This window comes from Acanthochromis polyacanthus, chromosome 16 (assembly GCF_021347895.1).
Source record: "Acanthochromis polyacanthus isolate Apoly-LR-REF ecotype Palm Island chromosome 16, KAUST_Apoly_ChrSc, whole genome shotgun sequence".
Taxonomy (NCBI): Eukaryota; Metazoa; Chordata; class Actinopteri; family Pomacentridae; genus Acanthochromis; species Acanthochromis polyacanthus.
This window is the reverse complement of record NC_067128.1, coordinates 6852301-6870989: the sequence shown is the minus strand read 5'-3', so window position 1 is coordinate 6870989 and position 18689 is coordinate 6852301. Positions and strand designations below refer to the sequence as shown.

General features: G+C 51.0%; 1 long non-coding RNA gene across 1 annotated transcript; it reads left to right on the top strand.

Moving 5' to 3' along the window:
* The first annotated feature begins 5292 nt into the window (after nt 1-5292).
* LOC127537699 (uncharacterized) lies at nt 5293-17939 on the top strand. Its single transcript, XR_007947497.1, has 3 exons — nt 5293-5346; nt 16891-16962; nt 17884-17939. It is a non-coding gene; the product is annotated as an uncharacterized LOC127537699 (long non-coding RNA).
* The last annotated feature ends 750 nt before the right edge of the window (nt 17940-18689 follow it).

The window sequence follows — 18689 nt, the reverse complement described above, 5'->3', positions numbered from 1 at the left end:
CTGATCACCCCGCGCCTGTATGGCTCATCCATTTGTAGGGATGGTCTCCGACGCAGTGGCTCGGCTTCGATTCCTGCCCGCGGCACTTTTATGCATGTCTTCCCCAGACTCTTCTCACTGTGGTCAAGCCAGCCGCCTCTCGTTTCTCCGTAGTCAAGCCAGCCGCTCCTACATTTTCAGTGCGCTCTTATCGTCAGCTTACGGTAAATGCACGACCGCGCATCAACTATTTCCGGTTTAAAAATAAAGCGCTGCATTCGCAGATGTATTATACAGGGATGTTTTAAGTAACTGACTCAGCTTAACTGTTAACTATCGAATTGTACGGTTAATATTTACACTAAATAAATAGCTTGAAGTATAAGAAGCTGAAAACTTGTTTATCTGTCTGTCTGTCTTAAAAATTGTGAATTCAAATAAAAAGTGATGTGTGTCATCCCAGTGATCTATTAGTGTGATAATAAAATAAACCTCAGTCGAAAAGTCACATGATCTGGACCGAAATGAGAAGACATGCTGATATTTACATTAAAAAATGTTTAATTTTTTGCTTTAAAATCTTTTAAGCCAAACTATTTCTTCTTCTTTGGCGTATGCTGACCAGGTAAGGTAGCATTGTGATTCTGCATTAGTTTGGGGTCAATACGTCACATGACCTGAGAGCTATTGAGCAAGGAGGGTAATATTTACTGTAAAAAAAAAAATGTTAAAAATCAATAAAGACCAGAAATCAAATATAAATTGGCGTATGTTTATCATCTTTAGTAGCACTATCATTCTGCATTAGTTTGGGGTCAATTAGTCACATGACCTGAGAGCTATTGAGCTAAAATGCTAATATTTACTGTAGAAAAAAAAGTTAAAAATCAATAAAGACCAGAAATCAAATATAAATTGCCGTATGGTGACCATCCTTAGTAGCACTATCATTCTGCACTGGTTTGGGGTCAATACGTCACATGACCTGAGAGCTATTGAGCTAAAATAAGATAAGATAAGATAGACTTTATTATTCTCACAAAGGAGAAATTTAACATTACAGGGCTCTTAGAAACAAAAACAAAAAACAGGAGTGCAAAAGTCACGAAAGTGCAAGAACAAGATAATAAATATTGCACATAATAACAACTACACAGTAGTGTTATACAGTCTGATGGCAGTGGGGATGAAGGACCTGCGGTAGCATTCCTTCCTGCACTGAGGGTGTCTGAGTCTCGTGCTAAAGGAGCTGCTCAGCTCCACTACAGTCCGGTGCAGTGGGTGGGAGCTGTTGTCCATGATGGATGAGAGCTTGGTCAACATCCTCCTCTCACCCACATCCATCACAGAGTCCAGTGGGCAGCCCAGGACAGAGCTGGCCCTCTTGGTCAGCTTGTTCAGTCTCTTCATGTCCCGCTCTGTGCTGCCCGGGGCCCAGCAGACGACAGCGTAGAGGAAAGCAGAGGCTACCACAGTGTCGTAGAAAGTCTTTAGTAGAGGTCTGCACACTCCAAAGGACCTCAGCCTCCTCAGAAGGTGGAGGCGACTCTGGCCCTTCTTGTACAGAGCATCGGTGTTGTGGGACCAGTCCAGTTTATTGTTGAGGTGAACACCCAGGTACTTGAAACTGTCCACTGTTTCAATGTCCTGCCCCTGGATGTTCACTGGTGGATGTGGGAGTGTCCTTCTCCTGAAGTCGACCACCATCTCCTTTGTCTTACTGGTGTTGAGGGTTAGGGTTAATACGTCACATGACCTGCGAGCTATTGAGCTAAAATGCTAATACTTACTGTAAAAAATTAATAATAAATTCATTAAGTATCCAAATGGTATAAAAAGTGCTGTGTCTTGATCATTCTGTTTCATACTATAATCCCAAATAGATTTGGAGTCTTTGGGTCACATGACTTGGTCGCTATTGAGCTAAAATGCCAATACTTACTGTAAAAAATTAATAATAAATTCATAAAGCATTCAAATGTAATAAAACCTGGTGTGTCTTGATCACCTTTTATAGCCCTGTCAATCCTTATTGATTTGGAGTCTCTAGGTCGCATGACCTGGGAGCTATTGAGCCAACATGCTAATATTTACAGTTAAATATCAATATAAAATATGCAAAGTATCCAGATGGAATAAAAAGTGCTGTGTCTTGATCACTCTGAGATGCTCTAATCCTGCATAGATTTGGTGTCTGTAGGTCACATGACTTGGGAGCTATTGAGCTAAAATACTAATATTTACATATTGAAATTAATTAAAAACTCACTAAAAAAATATTAATAGTCTCCAAAAGCAATAATAAAGTATGTGTAATAAACCAGGTCTAAATCTATTTAGCCAAAAGATCACATGACCTGGGACTTATAGAGCTGTAATGCTCATAATTACAGTATAAAATACATGAAAAATTCACAAAACATATTAATTGTGTCCAAATGTTCATTCAATGTTTCTAAGTGTGACAAAGAATCTATGAACTACAAATCCCTATATTTGAGTGCCGTAATGTATCATAACATAATGTAACATAACGTCACGTCAGGTCTTTGCTCTTCCTTTTTCTGCCTTTTTTCAAACGACCCATCGCACAACTCTGACTCCAAATGGTGTTCTGGATATTGAGCAGCACGTGTGTTACGGGCTCAGTCGATTGGATACTTATTTCACTGATAATTAACGGTTAACTTACGTGAGGCAGAAAAAGGAAGAGCAAAGACCTGACATGACGTTATGTTACTCAAATATAGGGATTTGTAGTTCAAAGAATGTTTCTCACTCACTCCTATACTCCCTATTTCACTCACTCACTCCTATACTCCCGATGCCTATCTCACTCACTCACACCTGGAATGGAACCCCGGCCTCCCGGGTGCCAGCCAGCCACTCTACCCACTGAGCTATACTCCATATGACTATCTCACTCACCCACTCCTATACTCCCTTTGCCTATCTCACTCACTCCTATACTCATCTCACTCACTCAAATACTCCCTGTGCCTATGTCACTCACTCACACCTGGAATCGAACCCCGGCCTCCAGGGTGCCAGCCAGCCACTCTACCCACTGAGCGATACTCCCTATATCACTCACTCACACCTGGAATCAAACACCGGCCTCCCGGGTGCAAGCCAGCCACTTTACCCACTGAGCTATCCTCCCTATGCCTATCTCACTGACTCCTATACTCCCTACGCCTATCTCACTCACTCACACCTGGAATCGAACCCCAGCCTTCCGGGTGCCAGCCAGCCACTCGACCCACTGAGCTATACTCCCTCTGCCTATCTCACTCACTCCTATACTCCCTATGCCTATCTCACTCACTCACACCTGGAATGGAACCCCTGCCTCCCGGGTGCCAGCCAGGTGTGAGTGAGTGAGTTAGATGAGAATAGGAGTGAGTGAGTGAGTTAAGTATAGAAGTGAGTGAGAAAGGCATAGGGAGTATAGCTCAGTGGGTAGAGTGGCTGACTGACACCTGGGAGGCCGGGGTTCGCTTCCAGGTGTGAGTGAGATAGGCATAGGGAGTATAGGAGTGAGTGAATGAGATAGGCAAAGGGAGTATAGGAGTGGGTGAGTGTGATAGACAGAGGGAGTACAGGAGTGAGTGAGATAGGCATAGGGAGTATAGCTCAGTGGGTAGAGTGGCTGGCTAGCACCGGAGAGACCGGGGTTCGATTCCAGGTGTGAGTGAGATAGGCATAGGGAGTATAGGAGTGAGTGAATGAGATAGGCATTGGGAGTATAGGAGTGAGTGAGATGAGTATAGAAGTGAGTGAGATAAGCATACAGAGTATAGCTCAGTGGGTAGAGTGGCTGGCTGGCTGGCTGGCTGGCTGGCTGGCTGGCACCTGAGAGGCCGGGGTTCAATTCAGTGAGTGAGTGAGGTGAGTATAGGAGTGAGGGAGATAGGCATAGGGACGAGAGCTCAGTGGGTAGAGTGGCTGGCTGGCACCCGGGAGGCCAGGGTTCGATTCCTGGTGTGAGCGAGATAGGCAAAGGGAGTATAGGAGTGGGTCAGTGAGAAAGGCACAGGGAGTATGTGAGTGAGATAGGCGTAGGGAGTATTTGAGTGAGTGAGATAGGCATAGGGAGTATAGCTCAGTGGGTAGAGTGGCTGGCTGGCACCCAGGAGGCCGGGGTTCGATTCCAGGTGTGAGTTAGTGGTATAGGAGTGAGTGAGTGAGTGAGATAGGCGTCGGGAGTATAGGAGTGAGTGAGATAGGCATAGGGACTATAGCTCAGTGGGTAGAGTGGCTGGCTGGCACCCGGGAGGCCGGGGTTCGATTCCTGGTGTGAGCGAGATAGGCAAAGGGAGTATAGGAGTGGGTCAGTGAGAAAGGCACAGGGAGTATAGGAGTGAGTGAGTGAGATAGGTGTAGGGAGTATTTGAGTGAGTGAGATAGGCATAGAGAGTATAGCTCAGTGGGTAGAGTGGCTGGCTGGCACCCAGGAGGCTGGGGCTCGATTCCAGGTGTGAGTGAGTGAGATAAGCATAGGGAGTATTGGAGTGAGTGAGAGAGATGAGTATAGGAGTAAGTGAGATAGGCATCGGGAGTATAGGTGTGGGTGAGTGAGATAGGCGTAGGGAGTATAGGAGTGAGTCAGATAGGCATCGGGAGTAGAGCTCAGTGGAAAGAGTGTCTGGCTGGCACCCGGGAGGCCGAGGTGTGATTCCAGGTGTGAGTGAGTGATATAGGCATAGGAAGTATAGGAGTGAGTGAGCTCGGCATAGGGAGTGTAGCTCAGTGGGTAGAGTGGCTCGCTGGCACCGGGGACGCCGGGGTTCGATTCCAGGTGTGAGTGAGTGAGATAGGCATAGGGACGATAGACGTGAGTGAATGAGATAGGCATTGGGAGTATAGAAGTGAGTGAGATAGGCATAGGGAGTATAGCTCAGTGGGTAGAGTGGCTGACTGGCACCTGGGAGGCCGGGGTTCGCTTCCAGGTGTGAGTGAGATAGGCAACCGGAGTACAGGAGTGAGTGAGCGAGATAGGCAAAGGGAGTATAGGAGTGGGTGAGTGTGATAGACACAGGGAGTACAGGAGTGAGTGAGATAGGCATAGGGAGTATAGCTCAGTGGGTAGAGTGGCTGGCTGGCACCTGGGAGGCCCGGGTTGGATTCCAGGTGTGAGTGAGATAGGCATCAGGAGTATAGGAGTGAGTGAGTGAGGTGAGTATCAGAGTCAGGGAGATAGGCATAGGGAGTATAGCTCAGTGGGGAGAGTGGCTGGCTGGCACCGGGGAGACCGGGGTTCGATTCCAGGTGTGAGTGAGATAGGCATAGGGAGTATAGGAGTGAGTGAATGAGATAGGCATTGGGAGTATAGGAGTGAGTGAGATGAGTATAGAAGTGAGTGAGGTAAGCATAGGGAGTATAGCTCAGTGGGTAGAGTGGCTGGCTGGCACCTGGGAGGCCCGGGTTGGATTCCAGGTGTGAGTGAAATAGGCATCAGGAGTATTGGAGTGAGTGAATGAGTGAGATAGGCATAGGGAGTACAGGAGTGGGTGAGTGTGATAGACATAGGGAGTACAGGAGTGAGTGAGATAGGCATAGGGAGTATAGCTCAGTGGCGAGAGTGGCTGGCTGGCACCGGGGAGACCGGGGTTTGATTCCAGGTGTGAGTGAGTGAGATAGGCATTGGGAGTATAGGAGTGAGTGAGATAGGCATAGGGAGTATAGCTCAGTGGGTAGAGTGGCTGGCTGGCACCCAGGAGACCAGGGTTCGATTCCAGGTGTGAGATAGTGAGATAGGCATAGGGAGTATAGGAGTGAGTGTGATGAGTATAGAAGTGAGTGAGATAGGCATAGGGAGTATAGCTCAGTGGCGAGAGTGGCTGGCTGGCACCCGGGAGGCTGGGGTTCGATTCCAGGTGTGAGTAAGTGAGTTCGTGAGATAGGCATAGGGAGTATAGGAGTGAGTGAGTGAGTGAGTGAGTGAGTGAGATAGGCATAGGGAGTATTGCTCGGTGGGTGAGTGAGATAGGCAGAGGGAGTATAGGAGTGAGTGAGCGAAATAGGCATAGGGAGTATAGCTCAGTGGGTGAGTGACAGAGGCAGAGGGAGTATAGGAGTGAGTGAGTGAGTGAGGTGAGTGGAGGAGTGAGGGAGATAGGCATAGGGAGTATAGCTCAGTGGGTAGAGTGGCTGACTGGCACCCGGGAGGCCAGGGTTCGATTCAGTGTGTGAGTGAGATATGCATCGGGAGTATACGAGTGAGTGAGTGAGGTGAGTATAGGAGTGAGGGAGATAGGCATAGGGAGTATAGCTCAGTGGGTAGAGTGGCTGACTGGCACCTGGGAGGCCGGGGTTCGCTTCCAGGTGTGAGTGAGATAGGCAACCGGAGTACAGGAGTGAGTGAGCGAGATAGGCAAAGGGAGTATAGGAGTGGGTGAGTGTGATAGACATAGGGAGTATAGAAGTGAATGAGATAGGCATAGGGAGTATAGCTCAGTGGGTTGAGTGGCTTCCTGGCACCTGGGAGGCCCGGGTTGGATTCCAGGTGTGAGTGAGATAGGCATCAGGACTATACGAGTGAGTGAGTGAGTGAGTGAGCGAGGTGAGTATGGGAATGAGGGAGATAGGCATAGGGACTATAGCTCAGTGGGTAGAGTGGCTGGCTCGCACCCGGGAGGCCGGGATTCGATTCCTGGTGTGAGCGAGATAGGCAAAGGGAGTATAGGAGTGGGTCAGTGAGAAAGGCACAGGGAGTATAGGAGTGAGTGAGATAGGCGTAGGGAGTATTTCAGTGAGCGAGATAGGCAAAGGGAGTATAGGAGTGGGTCAGTGAGAAAGGCACAGGGAGTATAGAAGTGAATGAGATAGGCATAGGGAGTATAGCTCAGTGGGGAGAGTGGCTGGCTGGCACCGGGGAGACCGGGGTTTGATTCCAGGTGTGAGTGAGTGAGACAGGCATAGGGAGTCCAGGTGTGAGTGAGTGATATAGGCATAGGAAGTATAGGAGTGAGTGAGCTCGGCATAGGGAGTGTAGCTCAGTGGGTAGAGTGGCCCGCTGGCACCGGGGACGCCGGGGTTCGATTCCAGGTGTGAGTGAGTGAGATAGGCATTGGGACGATAGAAGTGAGTGAATGAGATAGGCATAGGGAGTATAGAAGTGAGTGAGATAGGCATAGGGAGTATAGCTCAGTGGGTAGAGTGGCTGACTGGCACCTGGGAGGCCGGGGTTCGCTTCCAGGTGTGAGTGAGATAGGCAACCGGAGTACAGGAGTGAGTGAGCGAGATAGGCAAAGGGAGTATAGGAGTGGGTGAGTGTGATAGACATAGGGAGTACAGGAGTGAGTGAGATAGGCATAGGGAGTATAGCTCAGTGGGTAGAGTGGCTGGCTGGCACCTGGGAGGCCCGGGTTGGATTCCAGGTGTGAGTGAGATAGGCATCAGGAGTATAGGAGTGAGTGAGTGAGGTGAGTATCGGAGTCAGGGAGATAGGCATAGGGAGTATAGCTCAGTGGCTGGCTGGCACCGGGGAGACCGGGGAGACCGGGGTTCGATTCCAGGTGTGAGTGAGATAGGCATAGGGAGTATAGGAGTGAGTGAATGAGATAGGCATTGGGAGTATAGGAGTGGGTGAGATGAGTATAGAAGTGAGTGAGGTAAGCATAGGGAGTATAGCTCAGTGGGTAGAGTGGCTGGCTGGCACCTGGGAGGCCCGGGTTGGATTCCAGGTGTGAGTGAGATAGGCATCAGGAGTATTGGAGTGAGTGAGTGAGTGAGATAGGCATAGGGAGTACAGGAGTGGGTGAGTGTGATAGACATAGGGAGTACAGGAGTGAGTGAGATAGGCATAGGGACTATAGCTCAGTGGCTAGAGTGGCTGGCTGGCACCGGGGAGACCGGGGTTTGATTCCAGGTGTGAGTGAGTGAGATAGGCATTGGGAGTATAGGAGTGAGTGAGATAGGCATAGGGAGTATAGCTCAGTGGGTAGAGTGGCTGGCTGGCACCCAGGAGACCAGGGTTCGATTCCAGGTGTGAGATAGTGAGATAGGCATAGGGAGTATCGGAGTGAGTGTGATGATTATAGAAGTGAGTGAGATAGGCATAGGGAGTATAGCTCAGTGGCTCGAGTGGCTGGCTGGCACCGGGGAGACCGGGGTTTGATTCCAGGTGTGAGTGAGTGAGATAGGCATTGGGAGTATAGGAGTAAGTGAGATAGGCATAGGGAGTATAGCTCAGTGGGTAGAGTGGCTGGCTGGCACCCAGGAGACCAGGGTTCGATTCCAGGTGTGAGATAGTGAGATAGGCATAGGGAGTATAGGAGTGAGTGAGTGAGTGAGAGAGATAGGCATAGGGAGTATAGGAGTGAGTGAGTGAGTGAGAGAGATAGGCATAGGGAGTATAGCTCGGTGGGTGAGTGAGATAGGAAGAGGGAGTATTGGAGTGAGTGAGCGAAATAGGCATAGGGAGTATAGCTCAGTGGGTGAGTGACAGAGGGAGTATAGGAGTGACTGAGTGAGGTGAGTAGAGGAGTGAGGGAGATAGGCATAGGGAGTATAGCTCAGTGGCTGGAGTGGCTGGCTGGCACCGGGGAGACCGGGGTTCGATTCCAGGTGTGAGTTAGTGAGATAGGCATAGGGAGTATAGGAGTGAGTGAATGAGATCGGCATAGGGAGTATAGGAGTGAGTGTGATGAGTATAGAAGTGAGTGAGATAGGCATAGGGAGGATAGCTCAGTGGGTAGAGTGACTGGCTGGCACCCGGGAGTCCGGGGTTCGATTCCAGGTGTGAGTAAGATAAGCACAGGGATTATAGGAGTGATTGAGTGAGATAGGCATAGGGAGTATACGAGTGAGTGAGATGAGTATAGGAGTGAGTGAGCTCGGCATAGGGAGTGTAGCTCAGTGGGTAGAGTGGCTGGCTGGCACCGGGGAGGCCGGGGTTCGATTCCAGGTGTGAGTGAGTGAGATAGGCAAAGGGAGTATAGGAGTGAGTGAGATGAGTATAGGAGTGCGTGAGATAGGCATAGGGAGTATAGGAGTGGGTGAGTGTGATAGACATAGGGAGTATAGGAGTGAGTCAGATAGGCATCGGGAGTATAGCTCAGTGGCGAGAGTGGCTGGCTGGCACCCGGGAGGCTGGGGTTCGATTCCAGGTGTGAGTAAGTGAGTTCGTGAGATAGGCATAGGGAGTATAGGAGTGAGTGAGATAGGCAGAGGGAGTATAGGAGTGAGTGAGCGAAACAGGCATAGGGAGTATAGCTCAGTGGGTGAGTGAGAGAGGCAGAGGGAGTATAGGAGTGAGGGAGATAGGCATAGGGAGTATAGCTCAGTGGGTAGAATGGCTGACTGGCACCCGGGAGGCCGGGGTTCGATTCAGTGTGTGAGTGAGATATGCATAGGGAGTATACGAGTGAGTGAGTGAGGTGAGTATAGGAGTGAGGGAGATAGGCATAGGGAGTATAGCTCAGTGGGGAGAGTGGCTGGCTGGCTCCCGGGAGGCTGGGGTTCGATTCCAGGTGTGAGTTAGTGAGAAAGGCATAGGGAGTATAGGTATAGGAGTGAGTGAATGAGATAGGCATAGGGAGTATAGCTCGGTGGGTGAGTGAGATAGGCATAGGGAGTATAGGAGTGAGTGAGTGAGTGAGATAGGCAAAGGGAGTATAGGAGTGAGTGAGGTGAGTATAGGAGTGAGGGAGATAGGCATCGGGAGTATAGCTCAGTGGGGAGATTGGCTGACTGGCACCCGGGAGGCCGGGGTTCGATTCAGTGTGTGTGAGTGAGATATGCATAGGGAGTATACGAGTAAGTGAGTGAGGTGACTATAGGAGTGAGGGAGATAGGCATAGGGAGTATAACTCAGTGGGTAGAGTGGCTGGCTGGCACCCAGGAGACCAGGGTTCGATTCCAGGTGTGAGTTAGTGAGAAAGGCATAGGGAGTATAGGTATAGGAGTGAGTCAATGAGATAGGCATAGGGAGTATAGCTCGGTGGGTGAGTGAGATAGGCATAGGGAGTATAGGAGTGAGTGAGGGAGATAGGCATAGGGAGTATAGCTCAGTGTGTAGAGTGGCTGACTGGCACCCGGGAGGCCGGGGTTCAATTCAGTGTGTGAGTGAGATATGCATAGGGAGTATACGAGTGAGTGAGTGAGTGAGGTGACTATAGGAGTGAGGGAGATAGGCATAGGGAGTATAGCTCAGTGGGTAGAGTGGCTGGCTGGCACCCGGGAGGCTGGGGTTCGATTCCAGGTGTGAGTTAGTGAGATAGGCATAGGGAGTATAGGAGTGAGTGTGATGAGTATAGAAGTGAGTGAGATAGGCATAGGGAGTGTAGCTCAGTGGGGAGAGTGGCTGGCTGGCACCCAGGAGGCCGGGGTTCGATTCCAGGTGTGAGTGAGTGAGTGAGATGAGAATAGGAGTGAGTGAGTGAGATAAGTATAGGAGTGAGTGAGATAGGCACAGGGAGTATAGCTCAGTGGGTAGAGTGGCTGGCTGGCACCCGGGAGGCTGGGGTTCGATTCCAGGTGTCAGTTAGTGAGATAGGCATAGGGAGTATAGGAGTGAGTGAGTGAGATAGGCATAGGGAGTATAGCTCGGTGGGTGAGTGAGATAGGCAGAGGGAGTATAGGAGTGAGTGAGTGAGTGAGGTGAGTATCGGAGTCAGGGAGATAGGCATAGGGAGTATAGCTCAGTGGGGAGAGTGGCTGGCTGGCACCGGGGAGACCGGGGAGACCGGGGTTCGATTCCAGGTGTGAGTGAGATAGGCAGAGGGAGTATAGGAGTGAGTGAATGAGATAGGCATAGGCAGTATAGGAGTGAGTGAGATGAGTATAGAAGTGAGTGAGATAGGCATAGGGAGTATAGCTCAGTGGGTTGAGTGGCTTCCTGGCACCTGGGAGGCCCGGGTTGGATTCCAGGTGTGAGTGAGATAGGCATCAGGACTATACGAGTGAGTGAGTGAGTGAGGGAGGTGAGTATGGGAATGAGGGAGATAGGCATAGGGACTATAGCTCAGTGGGTAGAGTGGCTGGCTCGCACCCGGGAGGCCGGGGTTCGATTCCTGGTGTGAGCGAGATAGGCAAAGGGAGTATAGGAGTGGGTCAGTGAGAAAGGCACAGGGAGTATAGGAGTGAGTGAGATAGGCGTAGGGAGTATTTCAGTGAGTGAGATAGGCATGGGGAGTATAGGAGTGAGTGTGATGATTATAGAAGTGAGTGAGATTGGCATTGGGAGTATAGGAGTGAGTGAGATAGGTATAGGGAGTATAGCTCAGTGGTTAGAGTGGCTGGCTGGCACCCAGGAGACCAGGGTTCGATTCCAGGTGTGAGATAGTGAGATAGGCATAGGGAGTATAGGAGTGAGTGAATGAGATAGGCATAGGGAGCATAGGAGTGAGTGTGATGAGTATAGAAGTGAGTGAGATAGGCATAGGGAGTATCGCTCAGTGGCTAGAGTGGCTGGCTGGCACCCGGGAGGCTGGGGTTCGATTCCAGGTGTGAGATAGTGAGATAGGCATAGGGAGTATAGGAGTGAGTGAATGAGATAGGCATAGGGAGTATAGGAGTGAGTGAGGTTAGTATAGAAGTGAGGGAGATAGGCATATGGAGTATACCTCAGTGGGGAGAGTGGTTGGCTGGCACCCGGGAGGCTGGGGTTCGATTCCAGGTCTGAGTAAGTGAGTTAGTGAGATAGGCATAGGGAGTATAGGAGTGAGTGAGTGAGATAGGCATAGGGAGTATAGCTCGGTGGGTGAGTGAGATAGGCAGAAGGAGTATAGGAGTGAGTGAGTGAGATAGGCAGAGGGAGTATAGGAGTGAGTGAGCGAAATAGGCATAGGGAGTATAGCTCAGTGGGTGAGTGAGATAGGCAGAGGGAGTATAGGAGTGAGTGAGTGAGGTGAGTATAGGAGTGAGGGAGATAGGCATAGGGAGTATAGGAGTGAGTGTGATGAGTATAGAAGTGAGGGAGATAGGCATATGGAGTATACCTCAGTGGGGAGAGTGGTTGGCTGGCACCCAGGATGCTGGAGTTCGATTCCAGGTGTGAGTGAGTGAGTTAGATGAGAATAGGAGTGAGTGAGTGAGTTAAGGATAGGAATGAGTGAGATAGGCATAGGGAGTATAGCTCAGTGGGTAGAGTAGCTGGCTGGCACGCGGGAGGCTGGGGTTCGATTCCAGGTGTGAGTTAGTGAGATAGGCATAGGGAGTATAGGAGTGAGTGAGTGAGATAGGCATAGGGAGTATAGCTCGGTGGGTGAGTGAGATAGGCAGAGGGAGTATAGGAGTGAGTGAGCGAAATAGGCATAGGGAGTATAGCTCGGTGGGTGAGTGAGATAGGCAGAGGGAGTATAGGAGTGAGTGAGCGAAATAGGCATAGGGAGTATAGCTCAGTGGGTGAGTGAGATAGGCAGAGGGAGTATAGGAGTGAGTGAGGTGAGTATAGGAGTGAGGGAGATAGGCATCGGGAGTATAGCTCAGTGGGGAGAGTGGCTGACTGGCACCCGGGAGGCCGGGGTTCGATTCAGTGTGTGAGTGAGATATGCATAGGGAGTATACGAGTAAGTGAGTGAGGTGACTATAGGAGTGAGGGAGATAGGCATAGGGAGTATAGCTCAGTGGGGAGAGTGGCTGGCTGGCACCCAGGAGGCCGGGGTTCGATTCCAGGTGTGAGTTAGTGAGATAGGCATAGGGAGTATAGGAGTGAGTGAATGAGATAGGCATAGGGAGTATAGGAGTGAGTGTGATGAGTATAGAAGTGAGTGAGATAGGCATAGGGAGTATAGCTCAGTGGCGAGAGTGGCTGGCTGGCACCCGTGAGGCTGGGGTTCGATTCCAGGTGTGAGTAAGTGAGTTAGTGAGATAGGCATAGGGAGTATAGCTCGGTGGGTGAGTGAGATAGGCAGAGGGAGTATAGGAGTGAGTGAGCGAAATAGGCATAGGGAGTATAGCTCGGTGGGTGAGTGAGATCGGCAGAGGGAGTATAGGAGTGAGTGAGTGAGATAAGTATAGGAGTGAGTGAGATAGGCATAGGGAGTATAGCTCAGTAGGTAGAGTGGCTGGCTGGCACCGGGGAGGCCGGGGTTCGATTCCAGGTGTGAGTGAGATAGGCATAGGGAGTATAGGAGTGAGTGAGATGAGTATAGAAGTGAGTGAGATAAACATAGGGAGCATAGCTCAGTGGGTAGAGTGGCTGCCATGCACCTGGGATGCCCGGGTTGGATTCCAGGTGTGAGTGAGATAGGCATCAGGAGTGTACGAGTGAGTGAGTGAGTGACTGAGGTGAGTATGGGAGTGAGGGAGATAGGCATAGGGAGTATAGCTCAGTGGGTATAGTGGCTGGCTGGCACCCGGGAGGCCGGGGTTCGATTCCTGGTGTGAGCGAGATAGGCAAAGGGAGTATAGGAGTGGGTCAGTGAGAAAGGCACAGGGAGTATAGGAGTGAGTGAGATAGGCATAGGGAGTATAGCTCAGTGGGTAGAGTGGCTGGCTGGCACCGGGGAGACCGGGGTTCGATTCCAGGTGTGAGATAGTGAGTTAGGCATAGGGAGTATAGGAGTGAGTGAATGAGATAGGCATAGGGAGTATAGGAGTGAGTGTGATGAGTATAGAAGTGAGTGAGATAGGCATAGGGAGTATAGCTCAGTGGGTAGAGTGGCTGGCTGGCACCCAGGAGACCAGGGTTCGATTCCAGGTGTGAGATAGTGAGATAGGCATAGGGAGTATAGAAGTGAGTGAGATAGGCATAGGGAGTATACCTCAGTGGGGAGAGTGGTTGGCTGGCACCCAGGAGGCTGGGGTTCGATTCCAGGTGTGAGTGAGTGAGTTAGATGAGAATAGGAGTCAGTGAGTGAGTTAAGGATAGGAATGAGTGAGATAGGCATAGGGAGTATAGCTCAGTGGGTAGAGTAGCTGGCTGGCACGCGGGAGGCTGGGGTTCGATTCCAGGTGTGAGTTAGTGAGATAGGCATAGGGAGTATAGGAGTGAGTGAGTGAGATAGGCATAGGGAGTATAGCTCGGTGGGTGAGTGAGATAGGCAGAGGGAGTATAGGAGTGAGTGAGCGAAATAGGCATAGGGAGTATAGCTCAGTGGGTGAGTGAGATAGGCAGAGGGAGTATAGGAGTGAGTGAGGTGAGTATAGGAGTGAGGGAGATAGGCATCGGGAGTATAGCTCAGTGGGGAGAGTGGCTGACTGGCACCCGGGAGGCCGGGGTTCGATTCAGTGTGTGAGTGAGATATGCATAGGGAGTATACGAGTAAGTGAGTGAGGTGACTATAGGAGTGAGGGAGATAGGCATAGGGAGTATAGCTCAGTGGGGAGAGTGGCTGGCTGGCACCCAGGAGGCCGGGGTTCGATTCCAGGTGTGAGTTAGTGAGATAGGCATAGGGAGTATAGGAGTGAGTGAATGAGATAGGCATAGGGAGTATAGGAGTGAGTGTGATGAGTATAGAAGTGAGTGAGATAGGCATAGGGAGTATAGCTCAGTGGCGAGAGTGGCTGGCTGGCACCCGTGAGGCTGGGGTTCGATTCCAGGTGTGAGTAAGTGAGTTAGTGAGATAGGCATAGGGAGTATAGCTCGGTGGGTGAGTGAGATAGGCAGAGGGAGTATAGGAGTGAGTGAGCGAAATAGGCATAGGGAGTATAGCTCGGTGGGTGAGTGAGATCGGCAGAGGGAGTATAGGAGTGAGTGAGTGAGATAAGTATAGGAGTGAGTGAGATAGGCATAGGGAGTATAGCTCAGTGGGTAGAGTGGCTGGCTGGCACCGGGGAGGCCGGGGTTCAATTCCAGGTGTGAGTGAGATAGGCATAGGGAGTATAGGAGTGAGTGAGATGAGTATAGAAGTGAGTGAGATAAACATAGGGAGCATAGCTCAGTGGGTAGAGTGGCTGCCATGCACCTGGGATGCCCGGGTTGGATTCCAGGTGTGAGTGAGATAGGCATCAGGAGTGTACGAGTGAGTGAGTGACTGAGGTGAGTATGGGAGTGAGGGAGATAGGCATAGGGAGTATAGCTCAGTGGGTATAGTGGCTGGCTGGCACCCGGGAGGCCGGGGTTCGATTCCTGGTGTGAGCGAGATAGGCAAAGGGAGTATAGGAGTGGGTCAGTGAGAAAGGCACAGGGAGTATAGGAGTGAGTGAGATAGGCATAGGGAGTATAGCTCAGTGGGTAGAGTGGCTGGCTGGCACCGGGGAGACCGGGGTTCGATTCCAGGTGTGAGATAGTGAGTTAGGCATAGGGAGTATAGGAGTGAGTGAATGAGATAGGCATAGGGAGTATAGGAGTGAGTGTGATGAGTATAGAAGTGAGTGAGATAGGCATAGGGAGTATAGCTCAGTGGGTAGAGTGGCTGGCTGGCACCCAGGAGACCAGGGTTCGATTCCAGGTGTGAGATAGTGAGATAGGCATAGGGAGTATAGAAGTGAGTGAGATAGGCATAGGGAGTATACCTCAGTGGGGAGAGTGGTTGGCTGGCACCCAGGAGGCTGGGGTTCGATTCCAGGTGTGAGTTAGTGAGATAGGCATAGGGAGTATAGCTCGGTGGGTGAGTGAGAGAGGGAGTATAGGAGTGAGTGAGCGAAATAGGCATAGGGAGTATAGCGCAGTGGGTGAGTGAGATAGGCAGAGGGAGTATAGGAGTGAGTGAGTGAGTGAGTTAGATGAGAATAGGAGTGAGTGAGTGAGTTAAGGATAGGAATGAGTGAGATAGGCATAGGGAGTATAGCTCAGTGGGTAGAGTGGCTGGCTGGCACCCGGGAGGCGGGGGTTCGATTCCAGGTGTGAGTTAGTGAGATAGGCATAGGGAGTATAGCTCGGTGGGTGAGTGAGAGAGGGAGTATAGGAGTGAGTGAGCGAAATAGGCATAGGGAGTATAGCGCAGTGGGTGAGTGAGATAGGCAGAGGGAGTATAGGAGTGAGGGAGATAGGCATAGGGAGTATAGCTCAGTGGATAGAGTGGCTGGCTGGCACCCGGGAGGCTGGGGTTCGATTCAGTGTGTGAGTGAGATTTGCATAGGGAGTATACGAGTGAGTGTGATGAGTATAGAAGTGAGTGAGATAGGCATAGGGAGTATAGCTCAGTGGGGAGAGTGGCTGGCTGGCACCCGGGAGGCCGGGGTTCGATTCCTGGTGTGAGTGAGACAGGCAGAGGGAGTATCGGAGTGAGTGAGTGAGGTTAGTATAGGAGTGAGGGAGATAGGCATAGGGAGTATAGCTCAGTGGGTAGAGTGGCTGACTGGCACCCGGGAGGCTGGGGTTCGATTCAGTGTGTGAGTGAGATATGCATAGGGAGTATAAGAGTGAGTGAGGTGAGTATAGGAGTGAGGGAGATACGCATAGGGACTATAGCTCAGTGGGTAGAGTGGATGGCTGGCACCCGGGAGTCCGGGGTTCGATTCCTGGTGTGAGCGAGATAGGCAAAGGGAGTATAGGAGTGGGTCAGTGAGAAAGGCACAGGGAGTATCGGAGTGAGTGAGATAGGCGTCGGGAGTATTAGAGTGAGTGAGATAGGCATAGGGAGTATAGCTCAGTGGCGAGAGTGGCTGGCTGGCACCCGGGAGGCTGGGGTTCGATTCCAGGTGTGAGTAAGTGAGTTAGTGAGATAGGCATTGGGAGTATAGGAGTGAGTGAGTGAGATAGGCATAGGGAGTATCGCTCGGTGGGTGAGTGAGATAGGCATGGGGAGTATAGCTCAGTGGGGAGAGTTGCTGGCTGGCACCCGGGAGGTCGGGGTTCGATTCCTGGTGTGAGCGAGACAGGCAGAGGGAGTATAGGAGTGAGTGAGTGAGGTGAGTATAGGAGTGAGGGAGATAGGCATAGGGAGTATAGCTCAGTGGGTAGAGTGGACGGCTGGCACCCGGGAGTCCGGGGTTCGATTCCTGGTGTGAGCGAGATAGGCAAAGGGAGTATAGGAGTGGGTCAGTGAGAAAGGCACAGGGAGTATAGGAGTGAGTGAGATAGGCATAGGGAGTATAGCTCAGTGGGTAGAGTTGCTGGCTGGCACCCAGGAGGCCGGGGTTCGATTCCAGGTGTGAGATAGTGAGATAGGCATAGGGAGTATAGGAGTGAGTGAATGAGATAGGCATCGGGAGTATAGGAGTGAGTGAGATAGGCATAGGGAGTATTGCTCAGTGGCGAGAGTGGCTGGCTGGCACCCGGGAGGCTGGGGTTCGATTCCAGGTGTGAGTTAGTGAGATGGGCAGAGGGAGTATAGGAGTGAGTGAGCGAAATAGGCATAGGGAGTATAGCTCGGTGGGTGAGTGAGATAGGCAGAGGGAGTACAGGTGTGAGTGAGATCGGCAGAGGGAGTATAGGAGTGGGTCAGTGAGAAAGGCACAGGGAGTATAGGAGTGAGTGAGATAGGCTTAGGGAGTATTGGAGTGAGATAGGCATAGGGAGTATAGGAGTGAGTGAATGAGATAGGCATAGGGAGTATAGGAGTGAGTGTGATGAGTATAGAAGTGAGTGAGATAGGCATAGGGAGTATAGCTCAGTGGGTAGAGTGGCTGGCTGGCACCCAGGAGACCAGGGTTCGATTCCAGGTGTGAGTTAGTGAGATAGGCATAGTGAGTATAGGAGTGAGTGTGATGAGTATAGAAGTGAGTGAGATTGGCATTGGGAGTATAGGAGTGAGTGAGATAGGCATAGGGAGTATAGCTCAGTGGATAGAGTGGCTGGCTGGCATCCGGGAGGCCGGGGTTCGCTTCCAGGTGTGAGTGAGTGAGAAAGCCAACCGGAGTTCAGGAGTGAGTGAGCGAGATAGGCAAAGGGAGCATAGGAGTGGGTGAGTATGATAGACATAGGGAGTACAGGTGTGAGTGAGATCGGCAGAGGGAGTATAGGAGTGAGTGAGTGAGATAAGTATAGGAGTGAGTGAGATAGGCATCGGGAGTATAGCTCAGTGGGTAGAGTGGCTGGCTGGCACCGGGGAGACCGGGGTTCGATTCCAGGTGTGAGTGAGATAGGCATAGGGAGTATAGCAGTGAGTGAATGCGATAGGCATAGGAGTATAGGAGTGAGTGAGATGAGTATAGAAGTGAGTGAGATAAACATAGGGAGTATAGCTCAGTGGGTGGAGTGGCTGCCTGGCACCTGGGAGACCGGGGTTCGATTCCAGGTGTGAGTGAGTGAGATAGGCATTGGGAGTATTGGAGTGAGTGAGATAGGCATAGGGAGTATAGCTCAGTGGGTGGAGTGGCTGGCTGGCACCCGGGAGGCTGGGGTTCGATTCCAGGTGTGAGATAGTGAGATAGGCATAGGGAGTATAGGAGTGAGTGAATGAGATGGAGTATAGGAGTGAGTGTGATGAGTTCAGAAGTGAGTGAGATATGCATAGGGAGTATAGCTCAGTGGGTCGAGTGGCTGGCTGGCACCCAGGAGACCAGGGTTCGATTCCAGGTGTGAGTTAGTGAGATAGGCATAGGGAGTATAGGAGTGAGTGAGTGAGATGAGTATAGGAGTGAGTGAGATAGGCATAGGGAGTATGGCTCAGTGGAAAGAGTGTCTGGCTGGCACCCGGGAGGCCGGGGTTTGATTCCAGGTGTGAGTGAGTGATACAGGTATAGGAGTGAGTGAGATAGGCATAGGGAGTGTAGCTCAGTGGGTAGAGTGGCTGGCTGTTGCCGGGGTTCGATTCCAGGTGTGAGTGAAATAGGCACAGGGAGTATAGGAGTGAGTGAGATGAGTATTGGAGTGAGTGAGATAGGCATAGGGAGTATTGCTCAGTGGATAGCTGGCACCCGGGAGGCCGGGGTTC